Source organism: Camelus bactrianus, chromosome X (genome assembly GCF_048773025.1).
Source record: "Camelus bactrianus isolate YW-2024 breed Bactrian camel chromosome X, ASM4877302v1, whole genome shotgun sequence".
Lineage (NCBI taxonomy): Eukaryota > Metazoa > Chordata > Mammalia > Artiodactyla > Camelidae > Camelus > Camelus bactrianus.
Genome location: NC_133575.1, coordinates 5,049,700 through 5,065,854, shown reverse-complemented (window position 1 = coordinate 5,065,854; position 16,155 = coordinate 5,049,700). Strand labels below are relative to the sequence as shown.

The 16,155-nt window shown below is 43.9% G+C and overlaps 1 long non-coding RNA gene across 10 annotated transcripts in view; it reads right to left on the bottom strand.

Annotated features, from left to right (window-relative positions):
• LOC105075977 (uncharacterized) overlaps positions 1-16,155 on the bottom strand; it is a 482,457-nt gene that overhangs the window by 227,879 nt on the left and 238,423 nt on the right. For all 10 annotated transcript variants that reach the window (XR_012504620.1, XR_012504616.1, XR_012504618.1 and 7 more), the window contains one exon: positions 4,818-5,042. This is a non-coding gene — a long non-coding RNA (uncharacterized LOC105075977). The remainder of the gene's footprint in view (positions 1-4,817; positions 5,043-16,155) is intronic.

Genomic DNA, 16,155 nt, shown 5'->3' with positions numbered 1-16,155 from the left:
AAACAAGTTGTTAGGAAGATTTAACATGGCTTCTGCAGGCCCCCAGTTTCCAAACAGTAAACGGGGGAACTCCTGTTTACTTTGCATCCAGACTCGGTACATGAGTCACTGTGGTAAAGCCATCGTTTTTGAAGTCCCAGGAGTTCAAACAGAACCGGGTTTCCAAAACATCATTAACACTGAGCCATGGCTACATTGCTTCCTGAGAGCTCCACATAAAAAGGATTTAGAACAGTTCACACAGACTCACTGTTTCTGAGCTTCTGTTAGGAAAGAAAAACACAGACAGGAGTTCTTCACTCATTTCATCAAATCTCTTCCGGTGCGGAGGTCACGGGCACAAGAAGATGCTCTGTTCACCTACAGGGAAGTTACTGACAGTTGAAAATGAGGAACCTGAGTGTCTACTTGAAGTTATCACCAAACTCGGGCTCCTAACAAAGTCCGCTGTTGCTTCATTCGGTTTCCTCTATACAGCGGGAGGAGAGGAGCCTCACTGAACATAACAAATGCATACACAGACTGAGCAGCGACCACTGTAACACGTCAGGATTATAAAGCCTCGACAGAGAACCTGCTTTCCAAGTCTGGACTTTCTGATGAGAAGACCCTCTCATCACCGGCTGACACGTAATTATTTTTCATAACTCTCAGTTTTAAAGGAAAATTGCTTCTCTGTGACCTTTCCTGCCCAGACTAATGACAAAGAAATCAGAGCATCAGCACAAAAGAAAGAGTACCGTGACTCATGTGCAAAGTAATTATCCAGCTGTGAGAGGCGCTGGGCTGTCTAGCTGGGTTGAGCAGTAAATTCAAGGTGAACCAGCTGGTATTTTTTTAAACATAAATTTCTAGGGTTGGCAATATTCCACGTAACTGTGATTCTGGTCACCAAAATAACTCTAACAGTTTAAGTCTATCTACAGGGGAAGTAATTTTTGTCTGTTTACTTTCATCTTAATGAACTTTTGGGGCGGGGGGGGGGCGGAATGTGTTAACTGATACTTTAAAATACAGCCCCGTCCCTTCTTTTGAGTCTCTGGTACAGGAGGATGGGTAAATTATATGCCAAACTGGTCAGCTCCCTGGGCATTATCACCAATGGTCGAAAACCCTCCACTGTTTACGGTGTGTTCCCTTTGATCCCTATTCCCGACCTCAATTCCCTTCCCTGTCCCAATGGCAGCTATGTAATATGAGTCACATGAGTCATCTGCTCATCTGTCTTTATGAAACGTATAGTGGTCTGGGTGTGTTCCATGTTTCTGTAAATCATGCTGATACGTATCCTATTACACGCTCGTATTTTCACCCAAACTGTGCCTTTGATATCTAGCCATGTTGCAATATATATCTTAATTCTCTTGCCGAGTAACAAATTGCCACAAATTCTGTGGCTTACGCAGTAATTCCAACTTCTTGCCTTCATTTGCTCAGTGAAAGGGTGGTACCTTTTTCTCTGAGATTACATCTGTGAAGTCACCATCCCTGTTTTCCCTTTTAGTTCTGCACATTTCTACAGCCACGAGGAATCAGATTCCACCAACAACCTGAGGGAGCTCAGAAGTGGACCCTCCCCTAGTCACGCCTCCCGATGGGGACACAGCCCAGCTGACACCTTGAATGAAGCTGTGTGAGGACCCAGCCAAGTCTCGCCCAGACTCTTGACCCACAGACACTGCATGTTTTAAGATAACAAGAGATAACAAGCATGTCTTAAGCTGTTCTGCGCGTGGTAGTTTGTTACACCGTGACAGGTAACGGATACAAACAGTGACTTCAGCCTCCTCAAAAGTCAACTCTCTGATCCCAATACAACCTGGTCTTCACTGCTCCCAGATACTCCAAGCTCTGTGAATTGTGGCACAGAGTTCTCTCGACTTCCACATCAAGTTTACAGCTCTGGCTTCACAAAGTCGAACCACTTTGATTCAAATCAGTGACCTTGGGCAATTTATTATAATACCCATCCCACATTTATACAGAAGTCTAATGAGATCACTCACGGACATCTTCAAAGCACCACTCAGCACTTAACAAGCACTCACAGAACATTCACCACCAGAGTTAGTGCTGCTTAACTAAATTCAACGAAAGGGGATGCGTGCACCGCAGAGAACATAAGGTGCTTGGCAGTGGATTTAAAAGCTAAATGAATAAACTGAAAGAAATGACATTATCTGATACCAATTAGGAGAGATCAATTGAAGGAAAATAAGGGAACACATCAAGATACACCACGTTTGGACACAAAGGGTGACTGGGCTTTGTCTCCCCTTGACTTTTTGATTCAACTCTATCTGATTATTAGGTCTCCTCACGTGATGTGAGTTAGATACAGCACAATCAACCAGGAGGACATTCCCCTACCACTGGAGCGGACGGAACAGGGATACAGAGACAAACATCTCATACTGAGCCTTGTCGGCCACTCCATGTTTTTCTGGAGGACAAGGTTTACCTTGTTGTAAAAGCTTAAATCTCAAAATGCAAAACTTAGCAGCAGAATATGGTCAAGCAGAAGGCCTCCCTGAATCATGTCGGTTTACAGAATTGTGTTTATTCGCATAAAAAGGAGCTGCATAATATGCCACACTTTTCACCATGGTAACGGCGAACAAGAATGGGCCTCTTCTCTTTCTCAACTCCTAGAGGCCTGAAACATCTGTCCCCTTCTTCTTTCAGAATCTTTGCTGCAACAATAGCTACTTACTGTTCTCATTCCTGAGTATTACCGGCTCACCCTGTTTTTGCCATAAACACACACTGTCATGAGTTCCCCAGTTCTCTACTCTCTCCCACAGTCATGCAGGCCTGTGGCCTGCAGGCCTCGTTGCCCAAAAGAAACCACAATGCAATCTGTTTAACAGGCAGTTTTGAGCAGGATAATAAACTTCTGACATAAGACTAACCTTGCCATGAAGCATGGTGACGGCAGAAGTTTATGAAGGTGGTTTTATATGTTAGAATTTATGGGCAAAAGCAATGGCGGGGGGTATAGCACAGCATAGCATGCTGCAAAGGCGAAAAATCTGGACAAATCCGAGTGGGAAAAGGCGTATTGTTTTAAAGAAAAACTATGATATTGTGCAAGGGATGGGTAACAATGGCTCTCAGGCCAAACATGGCCCCCACCTAGTTTTTTTGTAAATAAAGTTTTATTGGAACACAGGCACGCCGATTTGTTCACATGTTCTCTATCTCTGGATGTGCCATTACTACAGCAGCAGAGTTCAGTGGGTGAAACAGGGACACCGTGGTTCACAAAGCGTAACACACTTACTATCTGACGCTTTACAGGGAGACTATACTGACCCCCTGCACAGCACGCAGAGTACCCAGGTGGTGGAACCAGCGAAAGATTCCAATTCCGGCTAGTAACTGCATCTTGCCTTTTTGGTATTTTTGATAGGATTCAGTAGAGCTGAATCTAGCCCGCAGGGTTACATTCACATACCAAATGGCAGTCACTTCCCCATCTCTTATGCAGATAACCCAAGAAAAAGCAAATCATTGTGTGTCCCTACCTTTCACCATGGGTGTTACTGCAGAGAAAAGAAGACAGAGCAAAAGATGGCATCGGTCAGCATGCTTCTGTACGGATCAACTGTGTATTTTCTATATAGCATTCACCACATGAAGGTTCGGCTGAGGATTTTCCAACTAAGATTAAGTTTAGTAAATTATCCCGTCAAGGCAGGGAAACATTAAATTTTCTGATAATTTCTGGAGAAGAAGATGTATTTAAAACTGGATCCCAGATATAGGTAAAGACATAATGGAAAGTCAACCTGTAAAATCTACTGTTTATGCCTTCAGGTGAATGGGATCCTGAGAATAACATCATGGCCCTGTGAGCTTTTGAATCTAAACTCTAAGGTATAATTTAAATAGGATAAAGGTGGCATTGTTCTTGGAACAAAGGAAAATTGCAAAGTAAAAATTACTAAAACACGGAAAATAAGTAGGAAAGAGAAAAACATTGAACATGGCTCAGGCTTTCTTTGGGTCTGATTTTTCTCTTTCGCTGCTCTGAGCAGCAGAAGCGGGGGGTGAGCTACCAGCTCTTCTGGAAACAGCCTTGGGTAAGGTCATCCAACAGCATCGGCTTTTTCCACCCACCTAGGCCTTGAGGAGTTCTCTGGTACCCAAAGGGTCTTATCATGGGTACCCAGAAGACAGCCCTATTGTCACAAGACAGATGTATTGTCACATCTCCTGCCCATTTCACGAAGCCACCTCTAGCCTCCTGGACTGAATCCCACGGCTTTCCCCCACCTCACTCAGCCTCAGCCCCCACCTCTGATATCCCACATCGTTTCTGGCCCCACCAGTACACCTTAAATAATATTCACTTGCATAACCTTCATCTCTGTGGCAAATGAAAGGGGCATTTCTTTAGCACCTGTAATCAAAGTCTCAAAGAACTCTGTGAAAAATGGCCAGCACCAAGGGCATAAGGTTTATTCAAAATATCTGGCCAGTGAAAACGCAGAGTTCTAGGCTTTCCTTTCCAAAAGGAAGCCAGTCTGAAGCTGCTGGCTGGGGAGTCTGGGAGTCAGGGTGGGGGATTCTGTCAAGCTTGGCAGTGGCCCTGCCCCAGCAGAGAGCCAACATGACCACCCGGGTGGGTGACGCCATCTCTGGCCGTTGGAAGAACTCCAGTTGGACGAAGTAAACATCATTCTATTAAATATCCATTTGGATCACTGGATTGCAACAAAGAGGTACCTACGCGAGCAAGAGCAGACTTACTGATCGGAAACACGTGTTCAAATCCTGCTTCCCATCCTAACGCGCTCAGGGCTTGAACTTACCCGAAAGGATCTGAATGAGCACGTCTGGGATGAAGACGTTAATCTTGGCTTCAGTCTTGCATATGTAAAACTGCTCCAGGAATGAATGGGCCTGGCTGTTTGTGTGCCAGGCTCTTCCACTGGGATCAAGACACAAAACACCCTTGTTGGGTGAGGAGAGGAAGCGCCCAGAATGCGAAACTTTCCCAAGAGCGGGGGAGGAGAACCCTCTTGGTGCCAGAATACCTGCAAAATAGGAAAATGGAAAACATTTAACAGCAGTTTACATCTATTCCTTTTTAGGTCTGTGACCAAGGCTTCTGGAATAGCCTTTTCCTTCACGTGGAAATTTACATCTTTGAATTGTCCCTTGGAAGACGACTTCTCTAATTAGCAGAGAATCTGCTGATGGGAACCATTTGCAATATGGAGGCAACACCCGCTACCATGAACATGGAAGAGATTAAAACACAGAATAATGGTAAGCACACACATAGACAAACATATACACACAAACAACTCTTAAAAAGAAATAAGAACTTCAGTGAGACTTAGATGACCCACTTATCCCATCAGGAATCAAGCTTGGCAGGTTGCTAATTGGAACAATTCAAAACAGCTTCTGTCTAATTCAACGTTTATGTTCAAGAACATGTTCAAGCTGCAGTGATTCAGTTTTGTAAAATGCACCCTCAATTAGGTCTGTTTGAGCTTGGCCTCTCCCATGCCACAATCTTAGACAAACCTGGTTTGATTTATGGGGACTTGGAGGAGACCATATTCAGCGTCCGCCAAGTTCTCCCTTCAGCCGGAAGTCCCGGAGAATGCCCCGTGGGGTGGCGACCTCACTCCCAGCTCTGGGAGGCATTCTCTGTGGCTGAGGTGGGTGACGGCAGCTCGGATCGTGGGCCTACATTTTTTTTTTCCTTTTTCACCAGAAAAAAAAGAATCACTTCTTACTGGGATGTAAAATGCCTTCTTCTCTAAAGAAAATGTCTGTTTTCCTCTTTCCCTCTGTAAAAATTCATTTCTATCTTCTCAGAATTAAGAGGTTTTTTTTTTTTACAGGCTTTCTTTACGTGCAGAGATACAAAACACAGAGTTTGATAGGAAGTAAATAACTGAGAAGGAGGAACACACACAAGTCAGCTTCCTGGGATTCATCTTACTGCACCAGACCTCTTCCCACGGGACTCCCGGGCTCCCTCTGTGAATGCGGGTCTCCAGTGGAAAAGGTCTCCTCTTCTGCTCTCTGAAAAGCATCCTGCTAATTTAAGAAGTGATGCCCTAGGTAAGTTCCAACTGGAATAAGCCTTGGCGCATTTCAGATGATGTCAATTGTGTTTCAACCAAGAGATCAGGAAACAGAAATAAGAGTGTGATTTCTCCACCTTGACATAGATGGAGATGTCAATGGGTGGAATATGCAACGGATGATAGTTAATTACTCAAAGAGTAAACAGCTTCTCCATCAGCCACACTACTTCTGCACATAGTAAATCAAAATCAGAGCATTCTACTTCCCAGATCTTAACAGAAGAGAAAAAGACGTCTTATCTAAGAGAACCGTACCAATCTGCTCTGAGAGTTTCATTTTAGAGAATCAGATCTATGACGGAAGCCCTGCACGAAGGTATCCTATCTGTATTTACATTGTAACCTAAGTCATACTAAATAAAAAGAAAGCTTTTGCGGTGACAACAAGGGGAAGTAAGCATGCAGTTATTTTGCAACATGTGCTACAGAACTAATCATAGACTATCATCTAAACTGGTTACGTGTTGCATTTTTCATCCTGAATAAAAGTAATTTTAACACAAGAAAAAAAAAATCTGCATTTAGCTACAATCTTAAACTCATCCCTTCTTTAGTCTACAGCAAGGAGATCTAAGCGATGGACCAAACCCAATCCAGTATTTTCTCTGGAGTCTTTCAGGCCACCAAAAAAATAAGCTTCTTTCCCCCCCCCCCCCAAATAAACAAGTAATCCAATGCACAGAAGGAAACTGCACTTTACTGCATAATCAACAAAGGCAATAATGAGCGTCAAATTGAGACAGAAAACAGAACACATGAAGGATACAGAGAAAGAAATGACCCAAGTGGTACATCTGGGTCCAGATGACACAAACAAAGACTCAGAGTTCCATTCTGTGATGGGATTTGAAGATTCACTAGGAAAGCTCTCTCCAAATAGCTCCCTGAAGGTATGCCTGAGCGGCCTGTTCACATCCCTTCCACTAGGATCAGAGTCTTCCATTCAGGGTCTCTCCGAGGTAGTTCAGCTAACCTTGGAACACACTGATCTCTGGAAGAAGCAATCAGTAAACGTAAATACCCTCCATGCAGAAGTTTAAAGGTTGTTTTGCACATGACAGATAAATAGTGGGTCTGGAAGGAGGGGCCCTATCAAGGAAAGTTCTGTATAAAGGATGGGAGAGCTATGCTGGGTCCTGCCAGAGGCAGGCAGCTCAAAAGAGACCTTAGCATTGGCTCAGGGTTGGGTTGGAGTTGGGTTCTTAAGGATGTGTTGGCTAGAAGGAAAAGGGTATGGAACCAGAATTCCGAGACCAGAGATGTGAAACCTTCTGACCCTCTTTATGCCCTGTAGACACAGGCTTGGCTACCTTAGGACAGAACCTTAACTTATTTCGTATGACAGAGTACTTTTCTTTCCGTTCGAAAAGACTCACCTGTGTGTTAGACTCAACAATTTTAAAAAGAAGCTTATTTAGCTGGGATCGAGTTGAACTCTTTTATTGTACTCATGTAGAATTTATTGGCCCCATGGGTTCAAATGCTTCCGGGTAGCATAATGAAGGGTTTTAAAAACTGGGTCTGAACATTCACAGTGAAGTCAGTCGGCCTAAATAATTAAATAAGAATGAGTGAAAATGTTTATAAATCAACACGATGGGGTTGTTTTCCCCCTCACAACTAATATGTTATGTAATGCAGAATTAAATGCCTTTATCCAAACCATAAAGTGAACAAGTCTTTGGCAACACAGATGTCATTATACCAGGAAGCTGCGTGGGGCGGAGGGGAGGAGTCACTCAGTACCCCCACATTCATAAGAACCTTCTGGACCCATCCCTCTGCGATTCATAGTAAAGATGACAGACCCGGTAACAGCCTCCCAATCACCCCCCTCTGCCCCATAACAAAGAGAAGACTGGAAACTGGGGGGAAGTTGGTTACAAGAGGGAATGTGTGTTCATAACGGGTTATCACCCAGATGGACATCTCCCGGCATTAGCTGGGGAGGGAGCGGGCTGCTGGTATTTAATGCTAAGTGAAGGGGCTCCAACGAAACCACTCCCAGGGACTGAGTGACGACAGACAGGCATCCTCTGCACTGAATGTTGGCTATCTGCAGAACGTGACTTCTTTTCCTGCCATTTGAACATGGCCATGTGTGCTGAAAGGTTCTTGGGAGCCTTGTCTACATCCCTGAGAGTTTGAGGGTCTACGTGAAGACCGTGAGTACTGCCTGCTGATGAGCTGGAAAATCTGTGAGCGCCAGAGAAGCTGGGGTGGCCAAAAGCAAGCAGAGAGTGTGTGGGCAGGGTTGCCTACATCCAAGTTGGTTTGGTAAGAATGTTTTTCCACAGGTTCCGTGGACAATGAGAAGGGGCACCAGGCGCTGTTCTCTCCTAGAGTTAGTATGTTCAGAGGGCTCCAGCAGAAGAAGCCTGGGTGGAATGCGTGGGGAGGGAGCTTGGAAGGTCAGCAAGAGGAGAGCTGGAGAACACGTCGCCCTAACAGGCAGCTGTGCAAAGCCGAGGACCCCCTGGGTCTCCCCGAGAGCCAGCCGCGGCAACTCACACTCAAGACACCTGCCACCAAGTCGGCACTCATCAGCGGCCAACAGAAGCCAAGAGAACCGTGAAAGAGCGAGACTAGTTCCGTGAACCAATGACCCCCCCTTTTAAAAATTCTTCTTTATTTCCTGCTCCAACTTTGGAAGAGGCAAAGTGGGAAAAGGAGGCAGAGAGAAGAGTCAAACCCTGGACCCTTCCCTTCTGTGAGTCCCTCCACCACAGGCTGGGGAAGAAGAGACGCTTAGTACGGGACCCAAGCTTGAAACTGGGTGGGACCTTTTCATACCAGGAAAATGAGACTTCACTGCAAAAACAAGTCTTGCTCCTGAAACTGGAAATGTCTGGAGAGCATGAGGATACGGTCAAGATGTCTTTGAGGGTTAGGAAAAGGTCCTTAAGATGTGACATGTGGAGGCAACGTTCGAGGAAGCGTTTCCCTCTGCGTTGTTCACTTAGTTCGGAGCTGCACAATTCACTGGATCCATTCTTACCCTAGAAGACCCTCGGGTACATTTCTCCTCTGTGGTATTTCCATTAGGCCAACTTCTCCAGACTCGCTGCTCTCACCTTCTGAGCAGTCAAGCCTCACCCCATCGGCTACAGTGTTAGTGAAGAAACTTTTTATTAATATTACTGCCCTCCAAGGAGGTTTTTCCTAATCAACACCCCATGAAATTCTAATCCCACCAATATCCTTTTATCTATTTATATACTGTATTATTTCACGTTTTATATATAATACAGGAAGACTTTTTTTTCCCACTCTCCACCCCCAAGAACCTTTTATGAGAATGCCTGCCTTAGCAACTGGCTCCTGCTGCCTTAGGTAGAATAAAGAAGTGAGTCTGGAGTCGCTGGTTTTCCACGCTGCACATGAAGGAGCCCCAGGGCTGCACAGAGTAGTCTCTGCCAACGCCCAGAGGAGCGCGGGCGAGGCGCCGGAGCAGGTGCGGTTTTGCCCACCACCCACACGGGGCACCACCCATGCTGTACTCCGCATGAATACGATGATGTGGGCCTTCCAACTCAACCTCATCAGCTCCGCTTTCTTAGGTCTTTGCTTCAGGGTTCCGTGCAATATGCCAGTTTATAAAACTGGTTCAGGGTTTTTTAAAAAAATCGAAAAGTCCTTTGTCTCAATGTACCTGAGTGGCCCCAACACTTTCAGATTCTGGCTCTGTGTTTGATGCAGTCATAATGCATATGTGAATTTCACTCAAAAGGCAAGTATGTACTCAGACTTAAAAACGTCTGTGGAATGATAAATGCTGGAGAGGGTGTGGAGAAAAGGGAACTCTCCTGCACGGTTGGTGGGAACGTAGTTTGGTGCAGCTATGATGGAAAACAGTATAGACAGTCCTTAAAAAACTGAAAACAGACTCACCCTATGATCCAGCAATCCCATTCCCGGGCATACATCTGAAAGAGGCACTCATTTGAAAAGATACCCCAATGTTCACAGCAGCACTATTTACAATAGCCAAGACATGGAAGCAACCTAAATGTGTATCAACAGATGAATGGATAAAAAAAGTTGTGGTATATATACACAATGGAATACTACTCAGCCATACAAAAGAATAAAATAATGCCATTTGCAGGAACGTGGATGGACCTGAAGATTGTCACACTAAGTGAAAGTAAGTCAGAAAGAGAAATAAAAATATCACATGATGTCACTTATATGTGGAAGCTAAGAAAAATTATACAAATAAACTTATTACAAAACAGAAACAGACTCAGAAACAAAGAACAAACTTAGGGTTACTGGGGGGAAGGGCAGGTGGAGGGATAAACTGGGAGTTTGGGATTAGCAGATACACACTACTATATACAAAATAGATAACCAACAAGGTCCTACTGTAGAGCACAGGGAACTACATTCAATATCTTGTAATAGCTTATAATGAAAAAGAATATGAAAAAAAATATATATATATATACATACACACACACACACAGACATAAAATGGAGCCACTATTCTGTACACAAGAAACTGACAAACTGTAAACCAACTATACTTCAACTTAAAAAATAAATAAATTTAAGAATGTTTGTGGGACCCCACCAGACAGGGAGAATGTATTCTCTGTGCAGACGGTTCCGTGTGCCCCCACACCAGTCCCCGGGGCGGTGTGCTGACAAGATCTGCTCCATCAGCCCACGGATGCGCCCTGCCCATGACACCTGTCTATATTATGTATTTCTTAGGAAAAAAAGTAAACCAATAACATACCGTGTAGCTTTTTTGGATTTCATCACACTTTACTCAATGCAATGGAAGGGGGCTACCTGAAATTAAAATGACAGCTCTGTGAAATGTGATTATGATCTATTTGGTCCTTATTTCATGGTGCGAAAACTTTCACACAAAAGCTCAACACCCTAACACTTTTACTGCTCTTCCGGTTTGTACAGTTTGCAGCAAGATGATCCTACCAGTCACATCATTCCGTTTAATCTGACACACGCCCAACAGAACTGGAGACACAGAACCAAGCTCTAAGTCTCACTGAAATCCCTGCCCTGCTGTGAAGAGCTGCTGAGTAGGGAGGAACCTATCGACTCGTCATTGTACGAGAGGTTACGGAAAAACAGAATGGAGAGTGATGAACTCGGCTTAGAGGCTCTTGTGACAGGGTCAGGGGACTGCTGAGCTGGGTTTTGTAGGGTCCTGCCAAGGAGAGGGTGGAGTAACATTCCAGATACAGGAAATAACTTGATTAACCCATCCCAGGAGTCTTCCAGTATATGGTATTTCCATCGAGTTCTTGGATTCTTCAGGAGAAGCTGATATGAGATGTAGCAGGAAGACAGGGAGGTGGGAGTAGGGACAGTGGAGAAAAGAAACGGCTCAGTGGGCTTCCCTCAGTTTTCAAGACTTTTACACAATGCCAACATGTTTGAGGCTTACCCTGGATGTGAAGGCAAGTGCCTGTAAGTTTTAAGCAGGGGACAGAGGTTTGTTTTTTTTTTATTATATCGGCAAGTCCTAAGTTGCACAAAATACAGAAAACGTAGACAGTATAAAAGCCATAGGTGTGATCGACACGAGTTTTCACTGTTCTTACATCCTAGGCTCAGTATTACACAGAAGTTCACGCCACTGCATTGAGTTCTACCAAGATTTCTATCGAGGGCAATGTGATTAAGTTCCCCTTATAATTAAGCCATTTGCAATTATTTAAGTAAGAGCGATTTCAAGTATTTGGTTTGAAGTAGTTCTTCCAGAAGAGATGCATGTCTATCGACATAGGTTTAAGTCCGTAGCTGAGGGTGAGGGAGAATATGTAGGTATCTATGCCTATATTTGAAAAACAACTGACTTCATGCTATTTTAATTTACCGGCAAAAGTCTTTGAGGTGATATGAACTGCAAAAGAAACTACAGATTTTAAATCTCAAAAACTGTGAAGTACGGAATCAAAGAGAGTAACTTCAGGCAGAGTCATAAAGAGATTTCAAACTTGCAGAATTCTTTTCAAAAAAATTCAGCAACCTACAAATCTCAGACAAGTGTCAAGTATATCCCCTACTGAGTCAAGTACTGGACTGCATCTTCATGGATACAATTACACAATTAACTAATGAGCTGCAAGTTTACTTTGTTTTGGTGAGTGAGACACCTTGCTCTAAATGTAACCTGTGCCAGCTGGCCAATTCAGGCCTCTTCCCTTCTCCTGATTTTAATACACCAAGTCTGTGAGTTGTGCACACCCACGTCAGTAACCCGTAGACACTGCCTGCAATACACCATTTGGCAGCACACTGCTGAGCATTTCCATAAACCTAATTCCAACAGGAGTATCACACTCCATGTTGAAAAGTTCTTAGTATTTATGAGATCACTGCCAGTCACCAAGCATTTTATATTTTCACAGACAACCTCATGTTAAAATCCATGTGCACATTTTTCAACTGCACACATGACGGCAGGCCTGCAGGGTGGGGTTGAGAGGGAGGCTCTTGAGTAAACAGTCCCGCAGGCTCCTTTACTTGCATGACTGATCACGTAGCAGCAACTTCATCACCTTTAAAATTATAGTCTCTTTACAAAAGTAGAAATTTTTGTTTCTTTGTGGTAACTAGTGAGCTGAAAGTTGAGATTCTTCCAACATGAAAAAACAACTGAGCTTGTTAAAATCAAATTAATTTTTGAAGTGGTTCTTCCTTAAAAAAAGAAATACATATAGGAGGGCAAAACCAAAGTTTATCAAGAGAGAGATGGATAACTTCTACAAAAGAATCACTTTTTACTTAACGGGAGGACTCACAGCAGGATGAGTTGAAATACTCAACATACCTAGTGCCCGCACATATGGAAAGACTCAAAAGTCATGATTTGGAAATCATCCACTGCATTATATTATCAAGTAAATAACACAGACATAAACACATAAACTCATTTCTGGTGAACGTCAGACAGCCTCCAGCATTTCCTCTTCTTCATGTTCGTCCACACTGATGGACAGAGAGCATTGCAACATGCTGCCCACAGCTGCCTGTGGCCTCCTGACAGCCCCGCAAGACAGTCCATTTCAAAGACACTCAGCACAGGCTGAATTACATGGTCTGATGAAATTGCTCGTAGAGGGGAAGCATTTCCAAAGCTAACGTCTATTCCATACACCTCTTTCCCAAGAGGTTGATCGGCCAGTGTTTGGACCTGACTCGTGCTAAATGCCTTCATGCACCAGAGCTGCCTGCCCAGTCACGGCTAAGTGGAAGAGACAGAGAGCTCCGGCAGACGATTGAGCCAGGAAGGTGGGCTTATCCTGTGAACTGGATGCCCTTCTCTGATGAGCTCACAGACACAACATTTAGTACAGGGAGACGCCAAGGACGCCCTAAGTGGGGTCGGACTTCGCAGACGGTCCACGCTTACACTAGACGTCACAGGCTGCTCATCATCTGAAGAAAAATCAAGGAAAATTATCTCACGTATATAAAAAAGCCGAAAAACCAAGCAGCAGGGAAGGTCCTCGCACTATTGTTACAAAAACCGTGTGACTGTGTTTCTGATTAAGGAAATGTGGAAGGCTTGCTACAGAGCTCACTCATGCCAGGGAGCGCATTTCCAGCATGAGATGGGCAGAGTGCACTTGACAGCCTCCTGCCTGACTTGTGGCATCTCTGTAAACAACAGGCACATGTTACATTTGTAATCAAACGGATTTTACAGAGGCTCTGTCGTTTACTTTCTGTTCCTGAACTTACTCAAATTTTCTATTACAATCACCATGTCACCTTCCTTCAAATACACAGAAATCTGTCTCAGCTTAGGCTGCTGTAACACACTGTCATACTCTGACTGCACGGTTTATACAGAACAGAAATTTGTTTTATCACAGCTCTGGAGGCTGGAAGTCAGGTGCGAGTGCCAGCACGGTCAGGTTCTGGCGAGGGCCCTCTTCCTGGTTCACAGACATAAGAATGTGGGGTACACAAACATTCAGCCCATAACACTTAGTCTTTTTTTTTTCTTTAGGGGGGAGGTAACTAGGTTTCTGTATTTATTAATGGAGGGACTGGGGACTGAACCTAGGACCTCGTGCATGCTAAACAGGCACTCTACCACTGAGCTACACCCACCCCACCAACACTTAGTCTTCAATAAACTTTAGTAACTAAAAGAAGAATCAGTGATTAGAAAAGCTGCCTTTCATACACAGACATTCCTTTAAAATGACTCTTTAGAAGTCACTGTATTTCTTCATGTTTGGCGGTACATGACAGACTAGATAAGATGATAATAACTTATATAACAGATAGACAGACAGAGAAAGAGAGAAGAAGGAAGAAAGGGAAGGAAGGAGGGAGGAAAAGAAGAAAGAAACAGTCATCCTGGCTTTCTCCCACAAGAAAGCCTCCACAATAGCTTTTGGGCAAGTGGCTTGTGTAGGTGGTGATCTCAGGAATCAGGGTAAAGACTGGAAACAGCTGTGGATAAATGGCGTTAATCCTCCCCTGTCTGCTTAGGTCTGTACTACAGATAGACTTCGGGGAGTTCACCTTCCGTAGGAGCATTTACAGTTGCCCATGAACAACACAGGGGTTAGTGGAACATTTTAATACACTGTTACAGTCAGCCCTCTGTGTCCACAGTTCCTCCGTATCTGTGAGGTTCAACCAATCAGGGATGTAATAGTACTACAGTATTTCCTACTGAGAAAAACCCACCAATCTGGGATCACGCATTTCAAACCTGTGTTGTTCAAGGGTCAAGTGTATCCAACAGCATCCATGCTCTATGGACTGTGGGTGGTCCCAGGGGTGTTAATCCGCTTCATTTCTGGACTAGCAAGTATGCTGAGAGGTTTCTCTGGGGTCCCACAAAGCACAAATCTGAGAAAGGTTCAAAGCAGAAGACACAAGATGAGCAGTGTGGACTTCTGAAGGGTGATGCTGCCAGGATCAGCCAATCAGACCTGCCCAGAGCTGCTCAGGACAGCAGCCGCTGGGCTCCCAGGGCAGGCAGGGCAGTGGCTGTCCAAATGAGGGGTCAGATACGGAAGATGCAGAGTGGACAGTTTCTTGGTTTCAGCTGACAGTGGTGCTGGCATGAAGAGTGCACGTGAAGGTCATTTCTTCACAATCATGACTCAGAGGAGGAGACTCCCCTGGCAACTGGGAGAGGGCAAAGACCAGGGGCACTTCTGCAAGATCTCCTATGCCATTACTGCTAAGCCGCGTCCATCAGCAGTAAGAAAACAAAGGTAAAAAAAAAATATGCTTTTTTGGTCATTAAAGTTGATAGAAGTTTCTATAGTGTAAATGGTCGGCACCATAAATGTACTGGTATCAGTACTGTTACAAACAATAAACTTTCACTGACACATCGTAATCACCCAACTTCCATCATTTACACTAGGGTTCACTCTTAGTGATGTATATCCTAAGGGCTCTAACGAACGTATAAGGACATGTATCCACCATGAAAGCATCATGCAGAATAGTACCACTGTACCAGAGTATCAACCCCCTTCACTCTGCTATTTCAGTTACTTCCTTCTGAATGTTATCTCCAAGATTTTTTTTTTTAAAACCATGCTAGATCATAGTTTCCTGAAATGCAAAAGGAGTCAAATTAAATTATCCCTTTGTTCCCTGCAAAGATATTATGAATGCATTTGCAAATGGAAAAATCTAACTAATCTATAGAATTTTGGAAAAAAAAAAAAACAAACACAGATCAAGTTTCTTAAATCTCACATTAAGTTATTAAGTATGAGTTCCAGCTCTAGGAAATTCAAAGAAACCACTGTCGTACATTGGCAGTAACCCAGAATTACAGGCCTAACTCATCCATCACCGTCTCAGAAGGAAGTTGAGCCCATCTCGAGAAAGTGCGTCCAGTCAATTCAATCTAACTTAACGACGACCAATACTAAAGACACTGTATTCCTTCCAGGCCTCAAATTATATATCAATCTCTGGATGGATTTGACTGAAAGAGGGAATTAGTTACATGAAAACAGGTAATTTTACTCCCAGCATGACATTAATAACAGGGTTATATGTAACTGTGGCTCAT